This window comes from Alexandromys fortis, unplaced genomic scaffold, assembly GCF_014885135.2.
Source record: "Alexandromys fortis isolate MF-2015 unplaced genomic scaffold, M_Fortis_MF-2015_v1.1 scaffold_70, whole genome shotgun sequence".
Lineage (NCBI taxonomy): Eukaryota > Metazoa > Chordata > Mammalia > Rodentia > Cricetidae > Alexandromys > Alexandromys fortis.
This window is the reverse complement of record NW_026067955.1, coordinates 6,207,587-6,221,857: the sequence shown is the minus strand read 5'-3', so window position 1 is coordinate 6,221,857 and position 14,271 is coordinate 6,207,587. Positions and strand designations below refer to the sequence as shown.

The following is a 14,271-nucleotide window of genomic DNA, read 5'->3' as shown; positions in this document are numbered from 1 at the left end:
ATGTAAATACCCCATGTTACAGCCAAGATGCCCAGCTTCTCATGGGTAGCAGCCATGTCTGTTCATGCCATACACAACATGTCAAGGTACAAGAGGAGCTGTTGGTGACATTTGAGTCCAAGCCCCTTGCTGCTAACCTAGGAAATGTTCTGCACATGCTTTTAGACTAATAGGGTTGTTTGTTTGATTTGGGAACCTCGCCTTGCTTCAGCAGATTCTGGCTTCTCTATGAATTCTGCTCTTGAGACCCCCTCAAAGGTCAAAAGCCTGCTTATAGGGGTGCTTACATTTCAAATGGATTAATTTATTTGCCATACCTAAAGTTTGCTAAATAACTGGATGGTTTTAATTGAAGTTACTGCCTTCTGATCCTTGTATTAATGTGATCTAAGGGCCTTTTTATTGTACGTAATCCATCTTATTGACTAATTTGCCCAGTTTTCATATCAATGGAAGCAGCTTGTCAAGGAGAAAATATTTTAACTTGTTTTAGAATTCTGCTGTTTGAATGGTTGGGGTTTTTCTCTTTCTTCACCCTGTCAACTGACAGACTAGCTTTTTAATATTTCACTTGTTTTATATTAGTAAATGTCTCCTTGGGCAGGGTTTTTATTTATTTATTTATTTTTTTTTTATTTTTTTAGGGTTTTGCTTTAGAATAGAGCAGAGAGCCATTGTTCTTAGCTGTTTAAAACTCTTCAAATGCTAATGTCAAAATACTAGAGGAGTTTTCGTCTGGGTTTTTTGAGGCTGGGTCTTCCTGTGTAGCCCTGGCAGACCTAGGGCTCACCCTGTAGCACAGACTGGCCTCAAGCCCCTGGTATTCTTTTTGCTTCAGCCTCCCAAGTGGTGGAATTAAGGCCTGCATCACCATGCCCAGCTAAAATACTAGAGTTGGTTGTTTTTTTTTTTTTTTTTTTTTTTTTTTTACATTTGTGTGTGTGTGTTTTAAAAGCCTTTCATTGGTATATTGTTACTAGGGGCAACACTGATCATCTAATATTGTTTTAATTAAATTTAAACCATAGATATTATCTTATTTGTGCACCCTGCCTCTTAACTGTGATCATACCTAGAACTGCAAATACCTAAAAAGTTTGTCTTCTTTAAACAAATGTTTTTGGAATCATCCTTAGTCAGACAAACTTTTTGAAGTTCACAGCATCAAAGATTTAAGTAAACTGTAAGTATCTATTGTTTTGAGTTAAGTCTCTTACAAAAAAAAAAGAGCATTGGGTAGTCCCCAAAATTACCAGTGTTCCCCTTTAACTAATAAAAGCTAGCTATGTGCAATTTATTATTTAAACAGATTTCTGCAAGCATTTTATTTTTATTCACTATCCTCACTAATTAAGATATAGTCCCAGCCATAGAGTCCAACAGATGCTCCTAAAATGCAGGGGTAAACCTGAAGTCACGGGGAAACACTCATTTGTACACTTAGCTTCTTCCTGGGATTTTTTAAATTGCCAAAGCCAAGTTCTCCTCAAAGTTTCCACCTCAGACATACCCAGAGCTATCACTTTATCTCTTTCTCCCCTAAAGATAGGAGGTGAGTTTCTAGTCTGCCTTTCAAACAGAGACATGGGGTTACCCCATTCTGCTCATTGTGTAAAGTGCTTACTGGGCAGATATGAGGACCTGAATCCAGTCCCCAAAACCCAGATCAAAGAACAAGGTATGGTGGTGTGCACTTAAAATCCCAGCACTGGGGAAGCAGAAGCAGGCAGATCCCTGAGGTTCACTGGTCAGCCAGCATGGCCTACCTGGCAGGCTCCAGGCCAGCAAGGCAGGGAAGATGGGGCTGGTGAAGTGGCTGTTCTTACAAAGGACTGAGTCCAATTCCCAACACCTTCATGGTGGCTCACACCCATCTATAACTCCAGTTTTGAGGAATCTAATGTCCTCTTCTGACCTCCATGGGCACCAGGCATGCATGTGACATGTGAGTGTGTATGTGTGTGTACAGGCAAAACTCATACACACAAAATAAAAATAAAATAAATATTTTTTTAAATGTGTTTAAGACAGACAGAGAGAGAAAGAGAGAAGAAAGGAGAAAGGAAAGTAACAAAGTGTTTGGATCCTAAGAAATGACTCTTGAGATTGCCCATTGGCTTACACACACACATGCACATGAACCTTCACAGTGAACATACACATACACACACACATAACACAGATAGAAGAGAAATTGTCCCCAGAGTCTAGGAAATCTAGAAAGGTGGTGTTTTCCCATCACAGTTACTGCTGTAGTTGGAGTAGGTTGCTTGGCCAGCCAGATGACAGATGACTATTTAAAAAATAATAAAGGATGGATGGATGGATGGATGGATGGATGGATGGATGGATGGATGGATGGATGGATTGCCAGCTCCAGGTTGGTCCAGTTCTATAGCACCATCTAAACTATCTGTGATGTTCATCCTAGTTCAGTCAGATAGTTATCCATCACTGAAGACCTACCCAGGGCCTGACACTTTGCAGAACTGCAGCAGAGAAAGTCCAGTTCCAACAGGAAGAAAAGTACCAGCAAATGATGGCTTCTATAGAAGGAGCCTCCAGGGGCAGAGGCGCTGGTCTCCGAAAGGGGCGGAGTGAACTTACTTTAAGAAGCCAAGACAGGACTAGAAAGATGGCTCAATTAAGAGCTCATCCTTCTCCTGCAAAGGACCAGAGTTCAGTTCCCAACACCCACATTAGATAGTTCACGATTGCCTGTGTTTGCCCACATTCCAGCTCCAAGGGAGCCTCTGGCCTCTGCAGTAGGTAAAAAGTAAGTAAATCATTTAGTCTGGAAAGGTGGCTCTGCTGTTAAGCGTGTGCTCTGCGCTTGCAGAGGACCTAAGTTCGGATCCCAGAATCCACGTCAGGCAGCTCCCAACCACCTGGAATTCCAGCTCCACTGAGACCCCATACAGCTAGTCTCCTCGGGCACATGCACATCATTTTTATTTGTTTTTTATTATTTATTATTTATTCTTTTAGACAAAAGTCTCTCTGTGTGGCCCTGGCTGGCCTGGAACTCACAATATTGGCTGGGCTGGGTTTGAACACAGAGATCTGTCTAACTGCCTCCCAAGTGCTAGGATTAAAGGCATGCTCCACCACACTGGGCCTGAATACACATAATTTTTAAAATAAAAGTAACATTTATTTAAAAGAAGCCAAGAATGCTTCTTAGAGTAGAAGATGCTTGAGCTAGGGTAAGAAGGCTAGAAGGAAGGCAAAGGACCACTCCAAGCATTTACGTTCACCCAGAGCCACACCCAGGAGTCTGAAGAGTGTGACTGTGGTTGCCTTCCTTTCCCCTGTTGAGCAAATCTCCTGGGTGAATTGTAATGCCAGCTTAGGGGAGAGAAAAGGGGAGAGAGGAGCAGGAGGAGGAAGGGAGTCTCAGATGTTGCTAACCCTGTAACAGACAGGATACAGAAGCTGGGCTCCAGGATGTCATGAGTCTCTTTGAGCTTGTTTGAGGTTGGAGGATTTGCATTTCCAGATCTCTGCCCTGAGCGTAGTTGCCACAATCTGACCACTTCTCCCCAACTTGTGTGAATTTAACTTGGCACATTCCAGGACAGTTTCCAGGCTACTGGGAAGGGATTATCACAACCAGATGAGTCAAGGCCCAAGAAGGCACTTTGAAAAGCGTGAGGTGGTTAACACTGCCATGGCAATGGTGATATTATTTATATTTCCAGAAAGTACTTGAGGGATTTGCCTGTGTGGCTCTGAAAATATATGACTGTGTCTCCTGCCAGGTTGGACTGAAATGAATTACTTCTCTGATCCCACCAGAGCCTTCCTGTCCAGTCCTTCTCTTCTGAGTTACGATTTGTCACTCCCAGTCTTCATACACAGAATTCTATATAGGATCTATTCATTTTTAGTCCAGTATCTGGGACCGTGATTTTTTTCACAGTTTTTTAAATAATCAGTCTAGAAATAAGATTGAAGTGTAAAGCAATGACCTTGACGTCCCGCTCTGGCTTCCTGTCATTGACTTTGCCATCTTGTCTCCCTCTTAGACTCCAGAGATTTCTGTTCTTACACCTTGTTATAGGCAGTTGCTACCTTAAGAAATCCTAGCGTTTCAGACACAAGAAGACCTTATTATCTAGCTTTTATTTTGCAGAGGAAGGAAGGGAAACCATGGTCATTTAGTGACATCTTGCAGGGCTTCTATCTCCCACTCCAAAGTCAATGGCTTTTTCTGTCTCAAGAAAGGTGGGAATGGGAGGTTGATGAGGCACCCAGAGGTTTTGATGCCAAATAGCCATTCTTATTTTACACACCCAAACACACAAGTACTGCCTCCAACTGGTGCATCTACAGAGGTGGAAATTACTATCCCAGGATGCTCCCTGCCTACCAGGTAATTGCTGACTGGATGCAGATCCCTGGGAGGAAAGTAGTCTCAGCAGCGGCAGTGACAAAAACATCAACTTTTATTGTTCTCAGTTGTTCTGCTCATCACATGGAGAACTTGGGGTAGAATTGAAGCTAGGAGCTCATTGGCATCCAAGTTAAAAGAGGGAAGACCTGGCCAAGCTTTGTTTGAACACAGATTACTTTTAGATGTTTAACAGTACTGGATTAACGCCTGAGGTTTTGGAGAATCTTCTTCAACTAAAATGTTAATGATCCTAAGAACCCAACCCTCTCTAGTGCCAATAAAATAGACAAGTTCATTGAAAAATCTACAATTCCCTAAAGGAGCAAAGAATTGATGCAGGTTAGGGCTGGGGATTGCTGAAACACAGCCAGGAGCAGAGAGGTCTTGGGCACAACTGGGTGCCAAGACAGGAGGCTCAAGACAGCTCTTAAGGATTGTGGGAAGCCAGGGCAACCTATCAGAATCAAGTGTGGACTTGGTTATATCTGCACATAGTGACATCGGGCAATAGAATGGCCTGACAAGGGAAGTTGTGGGTCTCCAGGCACAGGGAGAAAAGACAGAAGTGCTAGAACTTGTTTCAGTTCTGTGCAGAAATGGGTTGCGCAGTGCCCTGTGGGCATGAGGCCACCTTCTCCTTAGGATTAGTCCGGTTTGATGAAATGCCATAAGCAAAACCAAGTTTCTGGCCAGAGGTCTGACTTCATCCCCTGCTCTGGGCAGCTCTGTGCTCCTCATTAACTAGAGACCCCTGGGCAAAGAGAGCGGGAAGCAGCAAATGATGCCCACCACCCCAGGGGACAATGTATGTCACCGTTGACATGTGACTTCAACCCAAACACAGACAGGGCTGTCTTCATTTCTGGGCCTGGCATTTATTAGTTTATTGACCTTCCTTCTCAGGCCTTAGTCTCCTCTCTGGAAGGTGCTGATAGTCTCCTGTGTGACTATGCACCATATGCATGCTTGGTACCTGAGGAGGTCAGAAGCAGGAGTCAGATCCATGGGACTGGAGGTACAGACAGTGGTGGGTGCTGAGAACCAAACGTGGGTCCTTCTGCAAGAGCAACAAGTGCTCTTAACTACTGGGCCAGCTCTCCAGCCCTACATAGCTGTGTTTTGTCCCAATGTTGAGTGACATTTAAAGGAAAGACAAGCTCTGTGATTAAGTCTTAGCTCTGGCTAGTTTCAGGAAACTTTCATAAGCCATTCACCTTTGGGGACCAGGAATTGTGTCTCGCCTGCCTTTTGTTTTCTAGAGTCACGTATAGCATCAGGCATAGAGGACTGCTTGATAAATATAGATGAAATCAGTAAAGTGATTATTTACCTCAATTTTACCAACTAACATGTTGACAAAACATACCAACTCTGCATTTGGAAAGCGCCCAAGGCTCCCCATTCCTCATTTTATCTTCTCTATGTAAGACAAGTCCTTCTGAGAGACGTGATCATTTTCTCTAGAGTGTTGGTCCCTCAGGAGAGTCCAGATGGGACAAAGGATGGAGGGGATGGGTGGAAAGCAGTAAACTCCCCTTTGCTGGATTAATCCAGACAGCAGAAGAATTTCAAAGATCAGAAACAGGGGTGGGGGGTGGGGGTGGGGTTGGAGGGCTAAGCAGTATTCCAAAACCTTTGATGATCTTTCAGATCCCAGAAGTCTGTGTCCCTGCATGGCTGGCCAGCCTCTTCTCAACCCAACAAAAGACACGTGGAGTCTGTTTGTCCCAAGAAAGAAACACAAGAAGCAGCTGCTTCAGACCTGTCTGGGGTCCCTAACCAGTTAAGCTTTCCTTCATAGTGTGTCTGTATGAGACTTGTCCAGGGCCCCTAACCAGTTAAGCCTTCCTTCATACCATGTCTATGTGAGAGCTGTCTAGGGTCCCTAACCAGTTAAGCCTTCCTTCATACCGTGTCTGTATGAGACCCTGCAGAGAGAATAGTGTTTCTTTTTATCTATTTTCTCCCGGCTGAGCCGACTATATGATACGGCTACCAAAAACCCAGTGCGCCTTATCCTCCATGAGTTTCTGCTACAGGACCCAGAACACGATGAGCTAAGCCAGTCAAGGCAAAGTAAGTATGTGTCCAGGGCCGGGTACCCTGTAGCAGGGGGGACCTGTTGATAGTCTTCCCTTTACCCAGCACTTTAGTCTCTGCCTTCAGTCAACTGCAGTCTAAAATATGAAGCAGAAAATTGCAGAGGTGATTCTAAGTTTCCAACAGCATGCAGCTGTGAGTGGCCTGATGGAACCTCTTGCCACCCTACTTTGCAACATTCTGGGTATTAATAACCCCGTCGGGCAGTACCTCCATGTTGTATGTACCACTCACCTGCCAGTCACCCAGCAGGTGTCTCGGTCATCAGATCAACTGTCAGGTGCCACAGTGCTGCACTAGGTGACACTTCTTAGTAAGAGTCCCAAAGCACAAGAGGAATGACAGTAGCAATTCTGTGCCTAAAGCAAGCCCTTTATGGGAGAGATGGAAGCTTATTGGGGGTGTAGATACTCGGGTAAAGACAAGGAATGGGTAAGGAGGGTAGAGTGTCCTGCTTCCACCAAGAGTCCTGAAGCATAGCCAGATGAGAGGAGCTGCCACACTTATGCACACAGCTGGAGGACGCTGACCACAGTGACAGGATGTAAAATCACAGCTGGTCCTTCAGCTCCTTAAAATACCAGCTCAAAGTCACCTTAGTCACAGAGGCGTTCCCTGAGTGAAAAGCTGGGCTTCCTGGCCTGGGGAAAGGCAGGTCTGGCCAGTGACTTTTGCCTCGCTGAGACAAGGTTTCCATATTAGCCTTGGCTTGCCTGGAACTCACTGTGTAGACCAGGCTGGCCTCTGAGATTAAAGGTGTGCACCACCACTCCTAGCTCTTAGATCGATTCCTAGACCAACAGTGACTGCTGGGGCTCTCAGAGTAACCTGCGTCTGCTGGGGCAAGTGTTTCCCCATCAGCACCTGAAGACTGTTTAACTCCCTGAGCCCAAGGGATGTACATGTCTTAATAATTCAGGCCTGAGCTCCATGCTCCGTCTGCTGTCTCACACCGAGTCATCCTGAGGTATGCAGAGGGCTGTGAGGGTGAAGCATGTGGCCAGAGCGCCTGTACTGTGGGAGGAGGAAGGGGGACGGGCATCAAGAGCTGCAGCTGATCCTGCGGAGAAAAGTCCTTGTGTTTCTTTAGCACAGAAGACTTTGAAAACATGGCGCCTGTCCCCAAATATTGGAAGGAACTGAAGTCACTTCTGTTCACCATAGCTCAAGGGGCCTGGGCTTATCTTTAAGATTTATTTGGGCTTGAAAATGAACTTTCTAACAGCCTTCTGTGACGATAGGCTCCCTAAAATATAGTGAATGTTCATAAAATTCACCAGACTTTCTGCAGGGACGGTGGCAAGCACCAGCCCCACAGTGACAGTACAAGAAGAGTAGGGATTCTCTGTGTGTCCATGGAAAGCGGCATCGTGACAGGAGCAGTGTGGCTATGGTGGCAGACGAAGCCTACGTTTTGGGTTAAAACTAGAGGTTAAAACTAGAGATTCGCTGCGGTTGAGTGTGCTGAGCCTGACTGCAGATGTAAGGGGTGCTGCCCGGTAGGAGGTGCAAGCTGCTTTTGTTATGAAGAAAATACAATTGTAAGTTACATTTATGAAGGAAACTTCCCAACAGTTCCTGCTGCCCAAGATAGAGTCATTGGAATTCCAGCCCTAGAAGATACCACTGTCTGGAATAATACAAAGCCAGATCCCACATGGACAAAGATATGGACCAGGTGAACCCAGCATAGCTTTGGGTTCCATAGCATGGTGGGGGGGGGACGGGGGGGGGAGGAGGGGGTAGCTGGTGAAGCTGACAAAGAAGCCAATTAAAGGCTAGATCCAGAAAACCCCCGTCTGCACCTTCGCTGGAGCAGGCTTATTTGGTCATGAAGGTTGATATCATCCATAGGCTTTGCTCAGAGAACTGCATCTCCTACCCCACATCTCCCCTCCCCCCACCACACTCACACCTCCACCACACTTCCCCCACCACACACACACCTCTGATGGTCTTAAGCTAGATTCACAGAAACTCATCCCCTCACAGAACAAAGAAAAGCAGGAACTAAAGTTAGAGACAGGAAAATGTCTAAACTCTTCTCAAAGCAATATACTCAATGAACACCTTGGCTAGGCCTATACTATCAGGAAACAAACTGATTGTGCAATTCACATCTGTTTGTTTCAAATTGCAGTTCTATGTCCAAGCATGCAAGTGAGTGTTCCCTCAAAGGAGAATTTGCTTGTACATGGAGTGGGACACGAGCTATGTCAGTTTTAAGTACACAAAGGGTAGAGAAGAGACCACAGAGCAGGTCTGGTTTGTTTGGGTTTTTTTTTTTTTCTCAGTGCCTGGCGGAGCCCGAGGATGAGTGATGTTGTCCAGCACCTCAGTGCTCCAGCTGCTGGATTCTGCGTACAAATGCATTGTCCTTGATCCTTGGGAAACAGCAAGAGCCAAGTGGTCTAATTTATGGCCTTGGTGATTTTTCTATCTGGCCGCATCTGAGCTGTGCCCTTCTCTAGGCATCTTGGAACCTTTCTGTCACCCCTGCTCTTAGCTAGTTAGTTTTCTCTTTTCAAAACTGGTGGCTCCCAAACACAACCCTGGCTTCAGGATGAACTGTGGGCCAGAAAGAAGGGGACAGAGAAAGGATCTTAAACTAAATTTAAAAACTCGTTTTAAACTTCTGTTTTGATTATTTATTCAAATACTTTTTGCATACATACATGCATGCATACACACACACACACACACACATACTTGGGAGGAGAATTTCTCACTGTGTATCCCTAATTGGCCTTGAACTCACAGAAATAAACCTGCTTCTGGCTTGCAGTTACTGCTATTCAAAGCATGTGCCCCTCCATCCACCCTATGAAAGTGGATCTTAGACTGTGGAATTTTAGCACATTCTGCCCTGATTGGGATCTGCCCAATAAATCTTCTTTGGACTTAACATTTGTTTTAGACCCTGTACGAGGCACAGACTCTTGAGAGTGATAAGAACTCAAACAAGGATAAAGGCTGGAGACCTGGGAAGACAGGAGGAGCAAGGCTATCGTGTTTGTTTATGTTAGCTCATTAGAAACAATGTATCTTTCATTTTGTCTCATATTGTCTGCGGGAAAATTAGCATCTCATGAACATCCCCACTCATAGTTAGGTCCAGTAAATTTCATTCCATTCCTTTTTATAAAGCAGTCATTGAGAACCTTTAGTGGTCAAGGCAACAGGCTAAAGCTGATGGAAGTAAATTGTATCCTTATGGGAAGCTTTATCATCTACAATGGTTTGGGGGTGCTGTGTTACCTCTTAGCACCTGGCACACTAAAGCTAGGACCATTTCTCCCTGGCCTGGGCAGAAGGCCCAGCTCCTGAATGTGGAGCACCATCTTCACAGAGGCTTTGGTAGGGAGCCTCATGTTTTGACCCTAAACTGTGCAGACAATTGCCCATAGCCCCAATGCAGGAAGAAGAATTCTGAGACAAAGGGTATCTGACTGGAATTCCATGAATCTTTCAAATTCTCAGATTCATGCATTTCCCATACGGGCAGCCTCCTGAGCAAACTGTCAGGTCAAGCTGTGTCTGGGACCTTGAATATTGTTCCTCTCTGAGCCTCAATTTCCATAAGGACAAAGTAGGTAGGTTGAGCTTGAACATCTCTGAGGTCCTTTCCACTTGAGAAATGCTTCTGGTCTTAATTTTCACGTAGAAAATAAAATCCCAGCCAACCACAATCACTGTAGATTTAGCTGAGGCCGCAGCTTAATGCATCAGATTGGAAGAGTAACTTTAACGTGTCTACAGATCCTTGCAGTTGGGTTAAAATTTTAAAAAAAAAATCAGTTTAACCCTGAAGACTGGAATATGGCTCAAGTCCCACGAAGCGAAGCTGCTATTTTTTAAAAATTCCAACCATACCTTGTAATTTCAGACTTCTTTTTTCTATCTAAGAGAAAATAACACAAGCTTGAAAAGCAGTAAATATGTAAAGAGAAAATTTGTCAACTGATATTGGAAGATGTGACCTAAGTCACACATAAATCTCTCCGACAAGAGCTGCAGGGCAAGTCGTCATTTCAGAGGGGAAATGAAGGCCTGGCTGGTGTCTTCCCTCAGCTCCACAGTGCATCCACTCTGGTTTTCTGATTATGCCTCTGAATATGATATGAAAGACCTGCTAGCAAGGTCTGATTTGCCATTGTGTGCAGAGAGGGGAGCAGAAAAAGAAACTCCCAAAATTGTTTCTTAGCGCCAGCACCATTACAAGTACTGAGGCCCCACCAGTGAGCCTGTGCATCAACAACTCCATTCCCCGGGTCCTTTCCAAAGTCCTGAGTCCTGTTATGGGGCTTTCTAATTGCCACCTGTGTGCTTCTTGCAAAGAAAGATACAGTAAATAAATGGTAATGCAGTCAGTAAAGCCTGGCTGGTACTTGTGGCTGCCTCCTAATAAGTCGTCCTTCCTGTTTGTTGTATGAGGATCTGCCTTCCATCAGAAGGAGGCCTAACTCTCCGACTAGTGGGGCTTTAAAACTTGGATCTGACGAGTGACAAAAGAAAAAAAAAATCCCAGGAGAGGAAGGAAGTTCATCTCATAAATGAATCAAAACACCACTAATTCCGGAGCATGATGAGCCAGGTGTGTTTGTCTGGAGCAGTTACAAACCACTCGACACCAGCAATATGTACACGCAGGAGTGTGGGCTCCGGCAAGCTGGTTGTGAAGAGCATCTGAGATGTTGTCGGGCACAAGCTGTACATCAGCGCTAACTGAACGGTGCTCCTCTGAGCTCTGCTCCTCTGAGCTCTGCTCTCACAGTCAGGCTCTCACAGAAAGGCAGACCCGGAATAAAGATCGCGTCCGTGCGGCTAGCGTTTTACACTGAGTCGGTGCCACTTTTAATGTGCTATAAAACAAGGGGGTGCAATTTTACATGAACTGTGCACAGAAGCAGAGGCGGTGGCTGGAGGTTGACTTGGTTCAGATCTGTTTTATAGTCACTGTGCCAGACAGTAATGTGATCTTGAAAAAGGTAAACAACAAAGAGTTTAGCAGTGAAAAATATGCCTAATATAAATACGGTCGTACGCGTGGCAGCTTAGAACTTGAAAAATATGACCGTGGCATTAAATTTTTCTAGTGGAATTAACAGAGGAACAGAACATAGCCTTTAAGGCAATATATCTGAGACAAGGCAAGGAGATAATACATCTAACTCCATGGTCTGTGTGGCACTCCTATAAAGAAAGGCACGGTAGCTTTATTTAATTGAGAAAATGAATCAATTATGATGATGTTGCATCATCACATCAGACCCTTGTGAAATGGAAGACATAAGTCACTGCATTGTGTAACAGTGTTCAGAAGTAATTGAGTACCATAAGCATTTTGAATCAATTTCAGGTTCTGGCTCTGCTACCTTAATACAAAATGCATGAAGTTGACATCCTGTAGTATGCTGCTATCAAGACTGTAATAAAACCCTGGCACAGCATCTCTGAGATCCTGGGCAAAACTGGATTGTCATATCATAAAAACAGAGGGATGACACTGGTGGTCATCCCTCTCTCATAGCAGCCTTAATATAGGACAGTTTTAATTACATTTATTTATTTGTGTATGGGCACATGTGTGCCACAGTGTGCTTGTGAGGGTCAGAAGAAAAGTTGCCAGAGGGTTTTTTTCCGTCCACCATGAGGGTTATGAGACTTCAACTCAGGTCATCAGGCTTGTTGGCAAGCGCCTCATTGGCCCAGTCATTGTAGTGCAATCTTAAATTGTCTTTAAGGAATTCTTACCTGCAAGATAGAGCAAGATAAAGCCATGGAGCCCTGCAAGATTCAGGGTCATGAGGAAATCCTCCCCCTCTGTCCATCTGGTTCACACTCATGTTCCTGAAGGCAAATGCCACAAGCCAACTCTAACCTCACTTCAAGGCATCTCATAGAATTTTTGCCACATCTTCCTCAGAGAATCTTGTAATCTCCCAACTCTTGGAAATCTATGAGAAAAGATGCTCTTTGATGCCAAAAATAGATTTCGAACGCTTTGTGAGCTGCTGTAGAAGTGGATATATCTTTTTTTAACACTGAGCACAGGGCTACCTGTGTGTGCTTAGAAGAAACAAAAGAAAAGCAGACACAATAGGAGGAGGGACCTGATCGCAGAGAGTTTACTAAATTTCTCAGCTGTCTAAGGGGTGAGCAGCTCAACCTCCCCATAGAGACTGAATCTCTGCCTGCTGTCCTTGCCTGGAGTCCAAGATGGGACAGTACTGTGGGCAATGTCAGGCAGGCACTGGGAGGGAACACTGAGAACCAACCAGTCTGGCACTGCTTCCCAGTGTGACGACTGGAAGGTGGCAGCCTGAACAGGAAGCTTGGCCAGTCGAGCTAGAGCATGGGAAATGCTTTCTAAGATGCCTGTAACCGCAGTAGAAGGTGAGCAGTGAGTTTAGGCCAGCCTGGGCTCCATAGGCCAGGACTTGGGGTCGGGGAGGAGGGGCTGCTGATCAGCCACACTGATGCAAACAGAAACCATACACCTAGCACTCTCAAAAACCCAATCATTAGGCTAGTGACATTAATTTAAGTTTCCATACCATGCAAGTAAAAGCATGAAGTCCAATTATTTGAGTTTGTTGTTGTTGTTTTGTTTTGTTTTTGTTTTTGTTTGGAATGCTGTGATCATAGGCAGGTATTCTACAGGTGAGGGAACATTGGAAAGGGCTTGGCACTGCCAGACCTGGGCCTGGGACCTGAGCTGCCCTATTTCTGGGGGGCCTGGTTTCACCAGCATAGAATAGAGATTGTCTTCCCTGCATTCTGTAGAGTTAGTTGTGCTGGTCAATTAAGTATGTGCAGGAAAGACTTCTCAGGTATCATAAAGGGTCTGAAGAGATAGCGGTAAAGCGGGTAAAGTGCTTGCTGCACAAGCATGAGGATCTGAGTTCAAATCCCAGCACCCATGTAAAAGCCATGTGCTGTGGCCTGCACCTATAATCTTAGTGCTGGTAAGGCAGAGACTAATGCCTCCCAGGGTCTGGCTGGGCAACCAGTTTAACAGACATGGGGAGCTCCAGGTCCAGTAAGAGATCAGCCTCAGAAAACAGGGTGGAGAGCAGTAGAAGAATGCACCCAGCATCAGCTCTGGCCTCCACAGCATGCACACATGTGTACATGTGTATGCATACAGCGTGCACACAGTCCCACTGAAACCCATAAAAGGTCCTGGAATGCAGCTCAGTGGCAGAATACCTGCTCACCGTGTCTGAGGCCTCCAGTTTGATTCCCAGCACTACAAGAAAGCATGGGATATTACTCTTTCCCATCTAACCAGCTGATTGGATCTCATGTATCCCAGTAAACAACCGACCTGTTCTGGTCGTATTTAGTTCCTAAAATTTTTCTATTTACAAGATGCAGAACCCAGGACTCAGTGTCCATTGGGTTTGGGCATATTAACTGTAGGGATCTAGGGGGACAGTGATGTGTTTAATGTTTTGTGTAGTAAGTTAAAGTTGATTGATCTTGTCACATTAACTGTCTGTGTTAGATGTGAGCAGCCTGCCCGCAGAACGTGGAGTGGGAACAGGCGCCCTACCAAAGCATTGTAAAACTTCATGCATTTGGTTTTTCCCAGAGAGCCTTGCTGCTCGAGAAGCAGTTCAAAAGAACTTTGAAGAGGGTAGAGTTTTCACCCTACTCCTTAGTTCCAGGCAAACACTTCAACCACATAATTAAAGTTTTCTTCACAAAATAGGGGATTGTGAGCAGACACTGGCAGGAATCCAAAATTCTAATTTCTGACTATGATTTAA

The 14,271-nt window shown here is 44.9% G+C and overlaps 1 protein-coding gene across 7 annotated transcripts in view; it reads left to right on the top strand.

Moving 5' to 3' along the window:
• Map2k5 (mitogen-activated protein kinase kinase 5) overlaps positions 1 to 14,271 on the top strand; it is a 226,115-nt gene that overhangs the window by 155,904 nt on the left and 55,940 nt on the right. The window lies entirely within an intron of this gene.